Genomic DNA, 16,331 nt, shown 5'->3' with positions numbered 1-16,331 from the left:
TTCATAAGAGCAAAATTAAGTTCTTTACCATACTGGTTGGTTGGTTTGTTCTGTTATATTGCCTTAGTCACCTAATTCTCAAATGTATAGTTTAGCCCAAGTCAAACTAGAGGAGACCATAGGTCATTCATTCATTCATTCATCAAATATTTATTAAATGTCTACTATGTGCCAGGCACTGTGTTATGTTTCAGATTACAAATAAAACACTCTCTACTTGAAGGAGCTTACAGCTTGGGAAGGAAGACATAGAAGTTAACAAACCATTGAAAAATTCTGTCATTAGAGGCTGTACTTGAAATGAGAAGTTATCAGGATAACCTTGTGAGAGAAGAGAGAAAGAATTCAGCTCTGCTTGGTGAACACAGGAAGGCCACACAGAGAAAGTGACTTTTGAAACATATGAAAGGATGACAAGGATTGAGAGGAAAGGAGGAAGAAGCAATTTTCATGTTGTATAGCCAGGGAACCTTCCATGGTGCAGGTATTAGTGGGGCATTTAATCTGGGAAGGGTGCAGAGACAAAGTTGCCTGGATCAGCTGAGCAGGCTGGTAGCGACCAGCCCAAGAAGCCTGAGCTCCATCCTGCAGGCATGGGGAGTCAAGGGAGGGTAGGTTTTACAAACCACTCTGGAGGGAATGAAGAGGGATATTGGAAGAATTTGAGCATAGGAACAGGGAGATGCAGGTTTCAGGGGTCAAAGAGAGAGGTTATAAAGCGTGTGCTAAGGAAAGGGTGATGGAAAGAAAAGAGTCTATTTAAAGTATGTTTAAAAGATAGGATTTAAAGACCCAGGACAGATAGTTGCCAGATTTGGGAAAGAGAAGGAAAGAGAGAGAGAAGTCCAGAGGAATTCCAGGTTACTTGTGCAGACCACAGCGAGGGCCATAATAGAGCAAATACAAGTTGGCACAAATCCTTCTTCTGGAAATGCTCCTAAAAGACATATTTCCTGTTGAAAGTCAATAGGGAGCCTGACCTGCGGTGGTGCAGTGGGTAAAAGCGTCAACCTGGAACACTGAGGTCGCCAGTTTGAAACCCCGGGCTTGCCTGGTCAAGGCACATATGGGAGTTGATTCTTTCTGCTCCTCCCCCCATTTCTCTCTCTGTCTCCTCTCTCTAAAATGAATAATTAAAATCTTAAAAAAATAATAAAAACATTAAAAAAAATCAATAGGGAACATCAACATTACATGTAAAAGCAGTATATATAGTCCTTACTATTCTATTTAAAATGCCCCTTAATAGATGTGGCATATGAGCTAAGATAATATTTATGTAGGAGTCTTCATTTTTAATTATCTGGAAATTAATGTTCCAAATACAATGTTAGCATTATTTCAGTTATCTATGGCTGACATAGCATATATCTACATGTTTGTCTACTACTTTATTCTGTTCCCCCACCCACCCACCCAGCTGTAGACAAGCTCCATGAGGTCAAGGACTTCGCCTCTTTTCTTCACATCTACATCCCCAGCACCTAAAATGGTGTTTGGCTCATGATAGGTAATAAATTATTGAGTAATAAATATTTGTTGATAAAAATGAATGAATTTCCATGTGGGTAAAAAGAAACAGTCCTATCTATCCTTTACTAATGAGGAAATAAAAGAAAAGAGGGGAAAAAAACCTTGGACATAAAACAGTTTTTCATGAACAGATCCAATTTGCAAAAAAGGAACTAAAGTTTAAAAGCTATTTTTCTTCTGAAGCACTACTTCTGGGAAAATCATAGCTGCCAGCTTAGGTTTTAACTGCCCAGTTGTACGTATTGCCAAAATCCAGCTTCCTTAAATGCTGTTGGATCAGTAAGGAAGTGGTGTTTCCTTATTGATTTAATGCCAGTTCCTCTTTTGTGAAAAATCCCATGTGCTGCTCAATGGAACATGGACAATAAAAACTGAACATCAGGGCCAGACTTAGGTAAGTCACTCATGTTCCTCTCTAGTCAGGTAATGTTTAACCATTTCTACTTTCACTCTGGAGATTCAATAGTTTCCCCCTTTAAATTTAGCAGAGTGATTATTCCTCCTGGTTGGTTGCACATACACTTCTTTTGATCTCTGAAATAACTCATTCCTGGATGAACTTTAAGCTCCAAAGTAACACATACAAAATACCGTTTATGAATCGTGGGAAAAATGTTTTACAATCTCATTACTCCAAAATGGTTGCACCAAACCACTCTATCTAAAGTTCCTTCTTTTTTTCCAAGAAGAGAGAAAAAGAACTTCAGGCCATAGCACTCTAACAACAATAATAATCATCACACTTCCCATGGATTTTACTCAACAGTCTCATAGAGGCTACAATGTTGGAAACATATCATCAGCAAATATTAACTATCAGCAGGACACTGTGTTAGATGCATAGAAGCATGGTTACTGCCTGACCTGTGGTGGCGCAGTGGATGGAGCGTTGACCTGGAACACTGAGGTTGCCAGTTCAAAACCCTGGGCTTGTCTAGTCAAGGCACGTATGGGAGTTGATGCTTCCTGCTCCTCCCCTTTCTCTCTCTCTCTCTCTCTCTCTCTCTCTCTTTCTCTCTCTCTCTCTCTCTCTCCCCCCTCTCTCTGAAAAATAAATAAATAAAATCTTTTTAAAAAGCATAGTTACTATTCTCTGTGGCTTAAAAATAAGCTGGGGAGGTAAGATACAAACCACAAAGAGAAATTAATAGTCAAGAATGAACAACATGGCCCATAAGTGCCACACAGGATTCAGAAGAAGACAAGGTGACCAGATAGCATTCCTAGAAGAGATAGGTGGACTTGAATATAAGTTGGACCTTAAATGGGGATCTAAAGTGAGAAAAGGCACAGTGGTGGGAACATTCATGGATGCCATTGCTAGGGGTCACACCTGGCTGAGGCAGAGGTTGTGGCAAGTAAGGAAAGGGATAGCTTGGGGATGGCCTTGAATACCGCTCTAAGGACTTTGGGCTTGCGTCTATAAGTCAACTGAATCATTGAGAGTTTTTGAGCAGAAATGATGTGAGCTAAACAATGCTTTGCAAAAACTAAATCAGAGTTCTGTGCTATGAATTTAATCCATTGAGTAGTGAGTTTTTTTCATGCTTGCTGACCCCCAGGAATGAGGTGTTTTTTGTTTTTTTTTTCAAAAAATGAAATTAGTTCCAGTTACAGTTTTATTAACTTAAAATCATGTTTGTTTGATAACCAATTTATGGAAACAAGAAGAACATACATTTACCTTTTTTTAATGTTACCATTGTACATGTACGATTGTACTCTGGATGGTCAGAAGCCATGAGGACATACATGAACATTCGTACTACTCAAAGGGTTAACTGGGGTTGGGGGGTTCAGAATTGAGATAATGAGACCCTGACCTAGGCTGGATATCTCTATCCTATGGTACATTTCTGTGACTACTTCTTTTTTTTATAATTTTATTTTTTTAATGGGGTGACATCAATAAATCAGGATACATATATTCAAAGATAACAAGTCCAGGTTATCTTGTTCAATTATGTTGCATACCCACCACCCAAAGTCAGATTGTCCTCTGTCACCTTCTATCTTGTTTTCTTTGTGCCCCTCCCCACCCCCTATCCCTCTCCCATTCCCCCCTCCCCCCCGTAACCACCACACTCTTGTCAATGTCTCTTAGTTTCAGTATTATGTCCCACCTACGTATGGAATAATACAGTTCCTGGTTTTTTCTGATTTACTTATTTCGCTTCGTATCATGTTATCAAGATCCCACCATTTTGCTGTAAATGTTCCGATGTCATCATTTCTTATGGCTGAGTAGTATTCCATAGTGTATATGTGCCACATCTTCTTTATCCAGTCATCTATTGATGGGCTTTTTGGTTGTTTCCATGTCCTGGCCACTGTGAACAATGCTGCAATAAACATGGGGCTGCATGTGTCTTTACGTATCAATGTTTCTGAGTTTTTGGGGTATATACCCAGTAGAGGGATTGCTGGGTCATAAGGTAGTTCTAGTTTCAGTTTTTTGAGGAACCACCATACTTTCTTCCATAATGGTTGTACTACTTTACATTCCCACCAACAGTGTATGAGGGTTCCTTTTTCTCCACAGCCTCTCCAACATTTGCTATTACCTGACTTGCTAATAACAGCTAATCGAACAGGTGTGAGGTGGTATCTCATTGCTGTTTTGATTTGCATTTCTCTAATAGCTAAAGAAGATGAGCATCTTTTCATATATCTGTTGGCCATTTGTGTTTCTTCCTGGGAGAAGTGTCTATTCATATCCTCTTCCCATTTTTTTATTGGATTGTTTGTTTGTTTGTTGTTGAGTTTTATGAGTTCTTTGTATATTTTGGATATTAGGCCCTTATCTGAGCTGTTGTTTGAAAATATCATTTCCCATTTAGTTGGCTTTCTGTTTATTTTGTTATCAGTTTCTCTTGCTGAGCAAAAACTTCTTAGTCTGATGTAGTCCCATTCATTAATTTTTGCCTTCACTTCTCTTGCCTGTGGAGTCAAATTCATAAAATGCTCTTTAAAACCCAGGTCCATGAGTTGAGTACCTATGTCTTCTTCTATGTACTTAATTGTTTCAGGTCTTATGTTTAGATCTTTGATCCATTTTGAGTTAATTTTTGTACAGGGAGAGAGACTGTAGTCCAGTTTCATTCTTTTGCATGTGGCTTTCCAGTTTTCCCAGCACCATTTGTTGAAGAGGCTTTCTTTTCTCCATTGTGTGTTGTTGGCCCCTTTATCAAAAATTATTTGACTATATATATGTGGTTTTATTTCTGGACTTTCTATTCTGTTCCATTGGTCTGAGTGTCTATTTTTCTGCCAATACCATGCTGTTTTGATTGTCCCTATAATAGAGTTTGAAGTCAGGTATTGTAATGCCCCCAGCTTCATTCTTTTTCTTTAGGATTGCTTTGGCTATTCGGGGTTTTTTATAGTTCCATATAAATCTGATGATTTTTTGCTCTATTTCTTTAAAAAACGTCATTGGAAGTTTGATGGGAATTGCATTGAATTTGTATATTGCTTTGGGTAATATAGCCATCTTGATTATATTTATTCTTCCTAGCCAAGAACAAGGTATATTCTTCCATCTCATTATATCTTTTTCGATTTCCCTTAACAATGGTTTATAGTTTTCATTATATAAGTCCTTTACATTCTTTGTTATGTTTATTCCTAAGTATTTTATTTTTTTTGTTGCAATCGTGAAGGGGATTATTCTTTTGAGTTCCTTCTCAGTTGTTTCATTGTTGGCATATAGAAAGGCTATTGACTTCTGTATGTTAATTTTGTATCCTGCGACCTTACTGTATTGGCTTATTGTTTCTAGTAGTCTTTTTGTGTATTCTTTGGGGTTTTCGATGTATAGGATCATATCATCTGCAAAAAGTGATACCTTTACTTCTTCTTTTCCGATATGGATGCCTTTTATTTCTTTGTCTTGTCTGATTGCTCTGGCTAGAACCTCTAGTACCACATTAAATAAGAGTGGAGAGAGTGGACAACCCTGTCTTGTTCCTGATTTAAGGGGGAAAGCCTTCAGTTTAGTGCCATTTAATATGATGTTAGCTGATGGTTTATCATATATGGCCTTTATCATGTTGAGATATTTTCCTTCTATACCCATTTTGTTGAGAGTCTTAAACATAAAATTGTGTTGTATTTTATCGAAAGCCTTTTCTGCGTCTATTGATAAGATCATGTGGTTTTTGTTCTTTGTTTTGTTGATATGGTGTATTACATTAACCGTTTTACGTATGTTGAACCATCCTTGAGATTCTGGGATGAATCCCACTTGATCATGATGTATTATTTTTTTAATATATTGTTGTATTCGATTTGCTAGTATTTTGTTTAGTATTTTAGCATCTGTATTCATTAGAGATATTGGTCTGTAGTTTTCTTTTTTTGTGCCATCCTTGCCTGGTTTTGGGATGAGGGTTATGTTGGCCTCATAAAATGTGTTTGGAAGTATTGCTTCTTCTTCAATTTTTTGGAAGACTTTGAGTAGAATAGGAACCAAGTCTTCTTTGAATGTTTGATAAAATTCGCTGGTATAGCCGTCAGGGCCTGGACTTTTATTTTTGGGGAGGTTTTTAATGGTTTTTTCTATTTCTTCTCTACTGATAGGTCTGTTTAGGCTTTCTGCTTCTTCTTGACTCAGTCTGTGACTACTTCTTAGTCCTATAAAATTGTGCTCAATGTGCCTAGCTTCTCCACACTCTAAAACAGCAATACTCTGATGTTGTGTGCTGCATAGAATCCCACGGTTTGTACAGGCCAGGCCCAGGGGTGGTCTATGTGCAGACCTCATAATCTAGGCAATTTACAGCATGAAAGCTGGGAGGAATCTTAGAGCCTTGCAAAGTCCATCTCCTCTGCTTACCTACACGGAAGCCAGCCCATGCCCAGTTCACATAGCTTGTCAATGACAGATCCAGTAAATGACCAAATCTCCTGATTTCACCCCAGCAACGCATCCAAAGCTAGTCCAGATGCTACTTTGAGAGCTGTGTGAGTGTACAAATTCTGGCACAATTCAGAAGAATTGTTTTGCCCCTCTAAACCAAGGAAGTTCCTTTCCTTTATTCCCTCAGACCCCCACCCACCCCAATCCAGTCCTGCCTAAGCCTCCACTTCATTTCTGCCAACTCCCTGACTCCAGGCTTTCCTAAAACACCTTCTGGCTTCTAGGAACTGTGGGTCTGCTTATACCCGTTGGTTTCTTGTGGCCTGCCATTGATTGTGCTATCCTCTTTGTCTGGAACCCTTTAAGGCCCCAGCTTAGGCCTAACCACCTTCAGGAAATGCCCACTGGCCTCACCCCCTCCACAAGACAGACTAAGGTCTCCCTCGGAGTTCCCATACTGCATACACAGAGTTCTGTCACTGGTCTCCGTGATGTCTTATAATCATCTGTTGATGAGCCTGCCTCTTGCCCTTCAACTGTGGGCTCCTGGAGGGCAAGAACTGTGGGTCTGCAACATTGAACACCCTGTATCTAGCCCAGTGCCTGGACAATTAAATGTCTAATGAGTGAATGAATGAATGACATTTGCCTTCTTGATGCATTCATTTATTTAAAAATATTTACTGAGCAATTACTTATAATCAGTACCTCAGTAGACACACTTAAATGTCAAAATATACCAATGCACTCAAGTTCCACATTATGCATGCATCAATTATGTATGTATAGTGTTAACATGCATAGGCAGCAGGGACTGCATACATAACCACACATACCGGAGCTAGCAAATGCAGTAAACTGTGTACCAGATGTCCCTGTAATTTACAAAGACCCAAGAACCAAAAATGACAGTTAACTCCATAAGCCCTCTAAAAGAAAAAAAAGAAAAAATACAAAAGAACAAAAGAACCTTGAACAGAAGGAAGTGGCTATACTTCTTTTTCTGTGCACTTGAGCTGGGGGAGGTGTGGGGGGACATTTATCAAAGCTTCTATGCTGGGCAGGTTCACATAAGTCTGAGTTACTCAAGGGTTGATTTTAGGACCTGTTAGGAAAATTCATGCCATGCAGGAGTCAGGGGACTGGTTTTTATTCCGCTGGAAATTGTTAATGGAGACTGCATTAGCGGCCCCTTATTGCTTTGCCTGATAGAAAGACAGCAGGTTCACCCAAGCAATTCTGGAATCCTGATCACTGCCAATTAGGGGAGCATTGTCTGGCTGACATAATCAAGTGAGTATAAATATATTTATTGTGATTAGACTACGGAAGGGAGACAGCAGAAAGATTGAGGCAGAAGCTGCTACTCCTTGCCTGATTCTAGCTTGTATCAAACTTAGCGTGTTTGTCACAGGGTGCTTAGTTAAAGTGGTCAGTAGCTTTCTAAGGTGAAAGGCACAGTTGAGAATTCAGGACTAGAATTGTTTTTCCCAGAAGGAGCTCTGTCTCTCCTTATTTTCCCTCCTTGCCTCTTCCCCTTTTTCATGTTAGCTTCTGTGAAAACTAAATAGAGAAGAGAAACCAGATGCCATGTTGATTACATTTTAATTCTGCCCTGGCGGCCATGTCGCCTTCACTTAGCTTACCTGCAGTTTAAAGTGATGGCCAGCAATAGTGCTGTGGCAGGACTTGCCACCCTCTCTGCCTGAGTATGCAAGTCAGTCTGGCTTGAGGTTTATCTTACTGTGGACTTCTGGAACTTTTGTAGGAATATCTGTGATGTGTCTCAGAGCTGGGGTTGAAGGACCCTGATAAAAATAGTCCCCTGCAGTGGACTAGATAATGGAAGGAATTTCTCACATTTCAATAGCTAAAAAAGGGAGGGTGGATATTTAAATCCCATCTGGTGGCATTCTTGTCTGACTGGTGACTGGGGTCTGTTTAAGCATTTGCACAGATTTCAAAGTGCAGGCAGCACCTATTCATCCCCAAACAAATGGCTGAATCGCATTGTTATAGGAGTGGTCAACAACTGAATTTCAACTCATGGCTGAATGTGAACTCTGGTCAATGCAGGTCCAGTCCATCAAACATGTGGCTTTTCTTTTCTGCCCCTTGACTATTAGAAAACAGCAGTTAAAGAGCTGAGTTGATTTCAGCCACTTTCCTCAGCCCTTGAGGGTTCTGCTCTATTCAACACTTGAGGGCTGAAGATGCTTCCCACCGGCTTCAACGGAGTCAGGAGCCCCCTTCCCTGAGGGGTGTTCCCTTCAGTTTGTCTTCACAACTGCAAATTGTCCTCAACCTGTCTTCTTGAATATTTCAGAAACTATTTTATTACTGGTAGCACAGATATAAGACATAGCCATATAAGGGAAGGTTTAGATACACAAAATATAAATAAGGGGCCCGTGTAGGAGAAATGTCATTTGTAGAGATCACTCAGCCTAAAGACATCTGACCACTCTTAGTCAGCCTATTCCTGCTAAATGTTTCCTTCTTCAGCTGCTCAGAAATTGTAAGGGCAAACTCTTTTCACCCAGCTACCAGAGATATGTATTTCCTTTGCTTTTCAGATCTTTGTGAACAAAACACTTCATTTTTCTGTCTTCTACCTCTTGCCAGATATATTGTTTTTGAGAACTAGAGCTCATTTATCTCCAAGGGAGAAAGAAAGTCATTCCATATTTACCGTTAACAAATTACCACTTACAGTGAAAATACAGAGAAACTCTCTCACTCTGTTAATAAATAGGTTATTTGTCTTGGCTAGACCTTGGCTGATGGACAGCCACTATTCCCTTCAAGATGGCTTGATTTTCTCTCATTGGTTTTTGTTGCTTGATAGCAAAGAGAAATTCTTGGTTGTTTGTTTGATTCTGCTTTTGAGAAATGGGCGTGTCTTGTCTAGCCTTGTTTGTTTTGGATTAAACTCCTAACATTTATTGAGTAGTCTACTGTATTGGGTGCTGTAGGTTCCTCTGAAATCCTCCCTGATTGAAAGTTGGATGAAGTCACTAATCAGAATACTAAATCCCTTCTAATCCATTATTCTAGCATGAAATAACCATTGACCAAGAGATAGTGGGATGTCATAAACTGAGCTACAGTTTTGTATTCAGCAAGACATGAGTTATACAGTAGTGCAATCTTGGGCATCTTGCTTCTCTCTTTTGAATCACACATTCTTTGTTGTAAATGCTGATGGGCACAACACAACAGTCTGTTCTTCTTTGCCGTTCTTCATAATGAGATAAAGCCAAACAGATAGTGAAGAGCCTGGTCTAACTACGTAATGATGGTACAAATTGCATATGGCTGTAACAAGGTATTTTTGGCTTAAGCATTCAGGTGATGTTCAGTGTTGTATTTGATGCATGTCACTTAGCTAAGGTGATAAAACCTCTTAAACACACACAAAGCTCTTGATTGATTGGACATTACATCTTGTATCATTTTGATTTTTTTAGCCTGACCTGTGGTGGCGCAGTGGATAAAGCGTCGACCTGGAAATGCTGAGGTTGCTGGTTTGAAACCCTGGGCTTGCCTGGTCAAGGCACATGGGAGTTGATGCTTCTACCTCCTCCCCCCTGTCTCTCTCTCCTCTCTCTCTCTCTCTGTCTCTCTCTCTGTCTCTCTTTCTCCCTCTCTCTCTCTTCTCTAAAAAATGAATAAATAAAAATTAAAAAAAAAATGACCTGTGGTGGTGCAGTGGATAAAGCGTCGACCTGGAAATGCTGAGGTCGCCGGTTTGAAACCCTGGACTTGCCTGGTCAAGGCACATATGGGAGGTGATGCTTCCAGCTCCTCCCCACCTTCTCTCTCTGTCTCTCTCTCTCTCTCCCTTTCTCTCTCCTCTCTAAAATGAATTAAAAAAATACTAGTGATTTTTTTTATTCAGGGTACTTCCTGCTAGGAAGTAGTAAAAGAGAAGATATCAGTCCAGTTAATAGTATTGTACCAAAGTCAGTTTCTTGGTTTTGATACTGTACTGTGGTGATGCAAGATGTCACCATTAGGGGCTGCAGGATGAAAGGTACATGGGAATATTTTATACTATTTTTGCAATTTCCTGTGGATTTATTATTATTTCAAAATAAAATAGTTAATGAGAAATGAGTATGAATGGGGTTGCAGTTAGAAGAAATGAATGCTCATCTAGGTTTTAGTCCCTGGCTGGACAAATATTTACATTTTGTTTACCTCTCCCTCCCCTTTTCACATATAGATTTGTGAGTAGTCAGATAAAAGAGAAGAAAGAAGTAGAATAAGCCAAGAGAACCCCTGCCAACATCAAATTAAAGCCATACTTCCTGCCTCTCCCCACACCCTTTACCTACACAAATTTACTTCTGCATCCACACTCACCTGTCCTCCTTCCTTCCCATTCAAGAGGAGATGCCTCACCTGTTGCTACAAATGAACTCCTTCACCTGCACAAGGCATCTATCCCTTCCTGCTGTTTCCAAAGGCTCAGTCCTTCTACATAATCTACCTTTGTGAGTTCCTTCTTACCTGTGGTTTTAACAACCACCTGTATGAGAATAGCTCCCAAATTTATGTCTACTCAGACCTTTTTGCTGAGATCCACACTTATATACTCGACCCCTGACTGGGTCACCTAGATGTTGAACATTTCAAATTCTTTCCAGTTTCTTTTCTTCCTATATTCACTTATCTCTGAAAAGGTTGTCTCCATCTACCATACTGCCCACAGCAGAAATATTAAGAGCCCTTCTTAGGCTGTGCTGCCCAATATGCCGCCTCTAGCCATATGTGCTATTAAGTACTTCAGATATAGTTGAAATGTGCAGTAAGTGTAAAATATACACAAGACTTAGTTCATAAAAAAGAATGCAAAATATTTCAATAGTATTTTATACTGATTTCATGTTGAAATAATATTTTGGATATATTGGGTCAAATAACATGAGTTATTAAAAATAATTTTCTTTTAATGTGCTACTAGAATATTTAAAATTACATGTGCGGCTTGTATTATATTTTATTGGATAGTACTGCTCTAGACTTACCTGCCTTTTAGTAACTCCCAATTGGCCAAAAAGTCACAATATTAGTTAAGAGCACAGGCTGACCAAGTGTCCTTCAGTGGACAAGTGGATTAAAAAGCTGTACTACATATACACATGGAATACTATGGGGCCATGAAAAAGGAAATACTACCTTTTGCAACAACATGGATGGACCTGGAAACTATTATGTTAAGTGACATAAGCCAGGCAGAGAAAGAAAAATATCATATGACCTCACTCATATGAGGAATTCAATGAACAATGTGAACTGAGGAACAGAATAGAGGCAGAGGAGGGATCAAAGGGACCAGTGGGAAAGCGGACAGAGGGAAAGGGATGAGAAGATGAGATCAGAGAAGGGAAAGAGCTTGGTGAAATTATATAATATATACATAACAGCGTTATAGAGAACAGAAGGGCAAATCCTGGAGGAAAGCGGGGAGGGTGTTAGGGGGAGGGGCAAGAAGGATGTTGAGGGGAATTCAGGGGTGCAGGAGGATGTATTCGGTGGGACACTTGAATCTATGTAAACACAATAAATTTAAATCAATAAAAAAAGAAATAAAAAAAAAGCACAGGCTGAATTTGAAACCTAGCTCCACATGTTTTGATGCATGTGAACTTCAGCATGCATTTAACCTCTTTGAGTCATAGTTTCCTTATCTTTCAGGTGCATATAAAGATAGTTTTTATTTCTCAGGTTCTTGCAGGCATAAACTCAGGTATGTGGAAAGTACTTGCTATGGAGATAAAAACATGTGCAAAGGCCCAATGTCAAGAAAAAGAGTATGGTCTCTCATTGTCATATTTCAGGCTCTCATCATTTCTAGCCAAGACTACTTACAGTAGTTTCTCCACGGCCATTCACCCTGCCCTCCAATCCCTCACACTGCCACCAGATTAAACATTTTTTAATGTAAATGCTGTAAAAGAATTTAGTTATTCCTTATCACCTTTGGGATAAAAGTCCAAAGTCCTTGGCATGGTCTTCCATGGTTGTCTACCCTTTCCTTTATCACCAGTCCTGCCCCCTGCCAGTCCATGATGGCTACAATGAACCAAATGGGCTCCCCAACTCCTATTTGCACATACCCTTTTCTCTGTGATGTACATGACCTCCACTTGTCTATAGGACTGAGTTTATTTGTCACCTTATTTGAGAAGCTTCCCTGGTCCCTCCTGCACCTGTTCCCATCCCAGGCTGGATTAAGAATCACTCCTTTGGACCTCTCAACCACTTGAGGTTTGGCTTCATCATCACATTGACCTCACTTGTCTGGTCAACTTGTCTGTCTTTCCTATCACGCTGAGGCCTATGATGGGCTCTCTGGACCACTCTGGATTTCCACGATGAGCATGATGCCTGGCACAAAGTAGGGCCTAGTCAGTGTTTGTTGAGCAAATGCATACAGTATAAAGGAGACACTCCTGAGGGAGATAAGGAGCATGAGAGCCCAGTGGAGTCAAGCAATGGAAAATCTGAAGACTACCCTGAGGAGAAACCATTGTTTCTTGGCCGTGCAGACAGAGTTGGGAAAGAGAAAAGAACCCAAGCAAGGAGTTATGTAGGGCCAGTAGTCGCGGTCATCACAGCCAGGTTCCCATTAAAGTCGGACAGACGGTAAAGAAACAGTGGAGTCAAAAACTGGTGGGCCATACCTTTATTCTAGCCTTGCAACTGGCTGGCGAGTAAACAAACACACGGGGCACCAAAACTCATTCACACATTCTCTAGTTCCACAACCAGGAACATCTTTTCCAGTTTTCCTAGAATCAAAGATCCCCCACCAGCTCAGTCACCTCTGCTTCCCCATCTGCACACCTTCTCCCTTGTCCTCTCTGCACAAACTCTGCAAAAATATGGTCCCCTTCTTCTCCTTTCTCCTTCTTCTTAAAACTTCTTGGTGCAGCCCTGGCCGGTTGGCTCAGCGGTAGAGCGTCGGCCTAGCATGCGGAGGACCCGGGTTCGATTCCCGGCCAGGGCACACAGGAGAAGCGCTCATTTGCTTCTCCACCCCTCCGCCGCACTTTCCTCTCTGTCTCTCTCTTCCCCTCCCGCAGCCAAGGCTCCATTGGAGCAAAGATGGCCCGGGCGCTGGGGATGGCTCTGTGGCCTCTGCCTCAGGCGCTAGAGTGGCTCTGGTCGCAACATGGCGACGCCCAGGATGGGCAGAGCATCGCCCCCTGGTGGGCAGAGTGTCGCCCCATGGTGGGCGTGCCGGGTGGATCCCGGTCGGGCACATGCGGGAGTCTGTCTGACTGTCTCTCCCTGTTTCCAGCTTCAGAAAAATGAAAAAAAAAAAAAAAAAACTTCTTGGTGCAAAAACCCCTCCTCTAGCACACATTAGCATAACAAAGCCCCTTCCCAAGCAGGAAGGTAATTAGCAGTTTCATGTGGGCAGTGGCCATTTTTAACAATAAAAGTGAGCAAAATCAAATAACACAAATTTTACAAACTTATTTGCCCAACAAGTCAATAATGGAGGATTTGAAATGAAAGACTATAAAAAAGAAAAGAGCATGAAAAAAACAGAACCACACTTGGTACTGCTGGTGGTTTAGTAACTTCCTCTACAGTGGTTCCAGGAAGAGACAGGCTCTAGGAAGGCACAGATCATATAAAGAAAGGACGAGGTGTCAGCAAGTGATTTAAGGATTATTTGTCATCAGGACTAGGTACATGGTGATACAAATAAATGTCAACCTGGTCACTACGTGATGGAACTAATAATGTATTCAGGCTGCTGCCCAGGAATTTTTTATTGTGGTGCAAATGCCAAGCATGGAAAAATTTGACGAGTTATAGATATGAAAAAGCAGATAATAAATTTGAGAATAATGACATGAAATGCCAGAATAATTACAAGAAGAATATCTGACTATGTAAGAGGGTTTAGAGGATGCCTGCCTTACCACAAGTTTGGATTATAAGAAAATTTACTTATAAAAACAGAAATTTCAATATATAAAACCCACTTATCAAAACATGTGGTATCCTAGAGTGCACACTGGTAAAGGATGTCTTTTTCCCTGCATAGTATTAAAAGTAACAACTAATACAAGAAAGGTAGAGAGGCCCTGGCCAGTTGGCTCAGCAGTAGTGTGTCAGCCTGGTGAGTGGAAGTCCTGGGTTCAATTTCTGTTCAGGACACACAGGAGAAGCGACCATCTGCTTCTCCATCCATTCTCCCCCCCACCCAACTCTCTCTCTTTCCCTTCCATAACCATGGCTCAAATGGTTCAAGCAAGTTGGCCCTGGCCTCTGAGGATGGCTCCATGGCCTCAGCCCCAGGCATTAAAATAGCTCAGTTGCTGAGCAACAGAGCTGCGGCCCAGATGGCCAGAGCATTGTATGGTAGGGGCTTGCTGTGTGGATTCTGGCCGGAGCAACTACAGGAGTCTGTCTCTGCCTCCCTGCCTCTCACTTAATTAGAAAGATAGAAAGAAAGAAAGAAAGAAAGAAAGAAAGAAAGAAAGAAAGAGAAAGAAAAGAAAGAAAGAAAGAAAGAAAGAAAGAAAGAAAGAAAGAAAGAAAGAAAGAAAGAAAAAAAAGGAGAAAGGTAAAGAAAGACAGTAGGACATTTTGAAACCCATAGGCTATATGAATGAGAGAATATGTATTTCTGCATGCAAACCATAACCATCACAAGAACACATAAAGGCTTCATCGAGATCTCAGGTCTCACTTCAGAGGTCAGCCCACTTCCCAGTTTTCACATAAGAGACTCTGTGGGACAGGCATTGTGTGAGGTGCAGGAACAGCAGAGAATATCAAGATGAGACCATGAAAAGATGAAATGATTCCTTGCCATTATTAACACTTTGAAATTTCCATGAGGAAGGTGAAAATTTGAGATATACTGGACAATTATTTGTTTATCTGAATTCCATTTGAACTGGGCATTCTCTGTTTATCTAGCAGCCCTCCTTGCGTAGTGAGGTGGGCAGGTTCTCTGACATGCTTCCCAAGAGCCACAGCATGTCTCAATTGCTAGCTATTGGTGCATAAAGTAGCAGTAGCTAACAACTTCTGAGGGTCCACTATGTGCCAGCCAACAGACTAAGTGCTTTAGGTGGATAGTTCACATATTCTTCTTTACAAGAACACTATTATTATTCCTGTTTTAAAGGTAAGGGAACTGAGACTCAGAGGATTAAATAACTTGCTCAGGGTCACTGGCAAAACTCCAAGGTTGCCAGCGTGAGCATGAATCCTAGCTAGTAGTAGAGCCAGGATTTGAACTCTGGCAGCCTGACTCCAAAAACCCTTGTGCTTGCCTATCTCACTTGATATGGCCATAGTGCCAAGCCAGGGGTAGATAGATTGAATCCCCCAAAAGAATAAAGAAGCAAGAGAATAGGGTTTGACAGACAGGTCCTCAGTAAGACCTCGAAGGAGTAGTTGAAGTTAGACCAGATGCCTTTAAGTTAGAAACATGTGCCCTAACTTTAGACAGATGCAGTCCCATACCAGAACTCACAGCTTGATTAGAGAGCAGCAGCAGGTGGACTAACCCCACTGCAGTCTCATCCAGAGGCCCTTGTACAGTAAACAACTTGCACAACTGTGTATGGCAGCCGGAGTTAGATGGCAGAAGAAAAACCAGTGCAGAGGCAAAGATGCAGATGGGGCACTTAGAGAATAACGAGAAACCATTTACTAAAGTACATTGCACGAGGTATGTGGTTTTTCTGAAGTCAATTTACAGAGACAGGATGCCAGAGAGATTGCTGAAGGCCTGAATGATAACAGGACAGTCTCGAGTGGATCTGGGAGGTAGTGGGTCCAATGGGAAGATGACTCCAAGAAAGTGTATGTCAGAAAGCTTCAACACACAGGGGTCTTTGCTCCACCTAGCAGAAGGAATAGGGTGGAGAAAGAAGGAGGCATGGTAGGTAAGATG

At 41.0% G+C, this 16,331-nt stretch overlaps 1 protein-coding gene across 3 annotated transcripts in view; it reads left to right on the top strand.

The window, feature by feature from the left end:
* The window catches only part of GRAP2 (GRB2 related adaptor protein 2), a 75,180-nt gene that overhangs the window by 19,598 nt on the left and 39,251 nt on the right, over positions 1 to 16,331 (top strand). The window contains exon 1 of one of the 3 annotated variants that reach the window (XM_066257431.1): positions 7,572 to 7,687. The exons of the other annotated variants lie outside the window; for them this stretch is intronic. The gene's annotated coding sequence lies outside the window, so the exon portion shown is untranslated. Of the gene's footprint in view, positions 1 to 7,571; positions 7,688 to 16,331 lie in introns of those variants that run through there. 3 annotated transcript variants of the gene reach the window in all.

This window comes from Saccopteryx bilineata, chromosome 1, assembly GCF_036850765.1.
Source record: "Saccopteryx bilineata isolate mSacBil1 chromosome 1, mSacBil1_pri_phased_curated, whole genome shotgun sequence".
Taxonomy (NCBI): domain Eukaryota; kingdom Metazoa; phylum Chordata; class Mammalia; order Chiroptera; family Emballonuridae; genus Saccopteryx; species Saccopteryx bilineata.
This window is presented reverse-complemented; position numbering and strand designations above follow the sequence as displayed.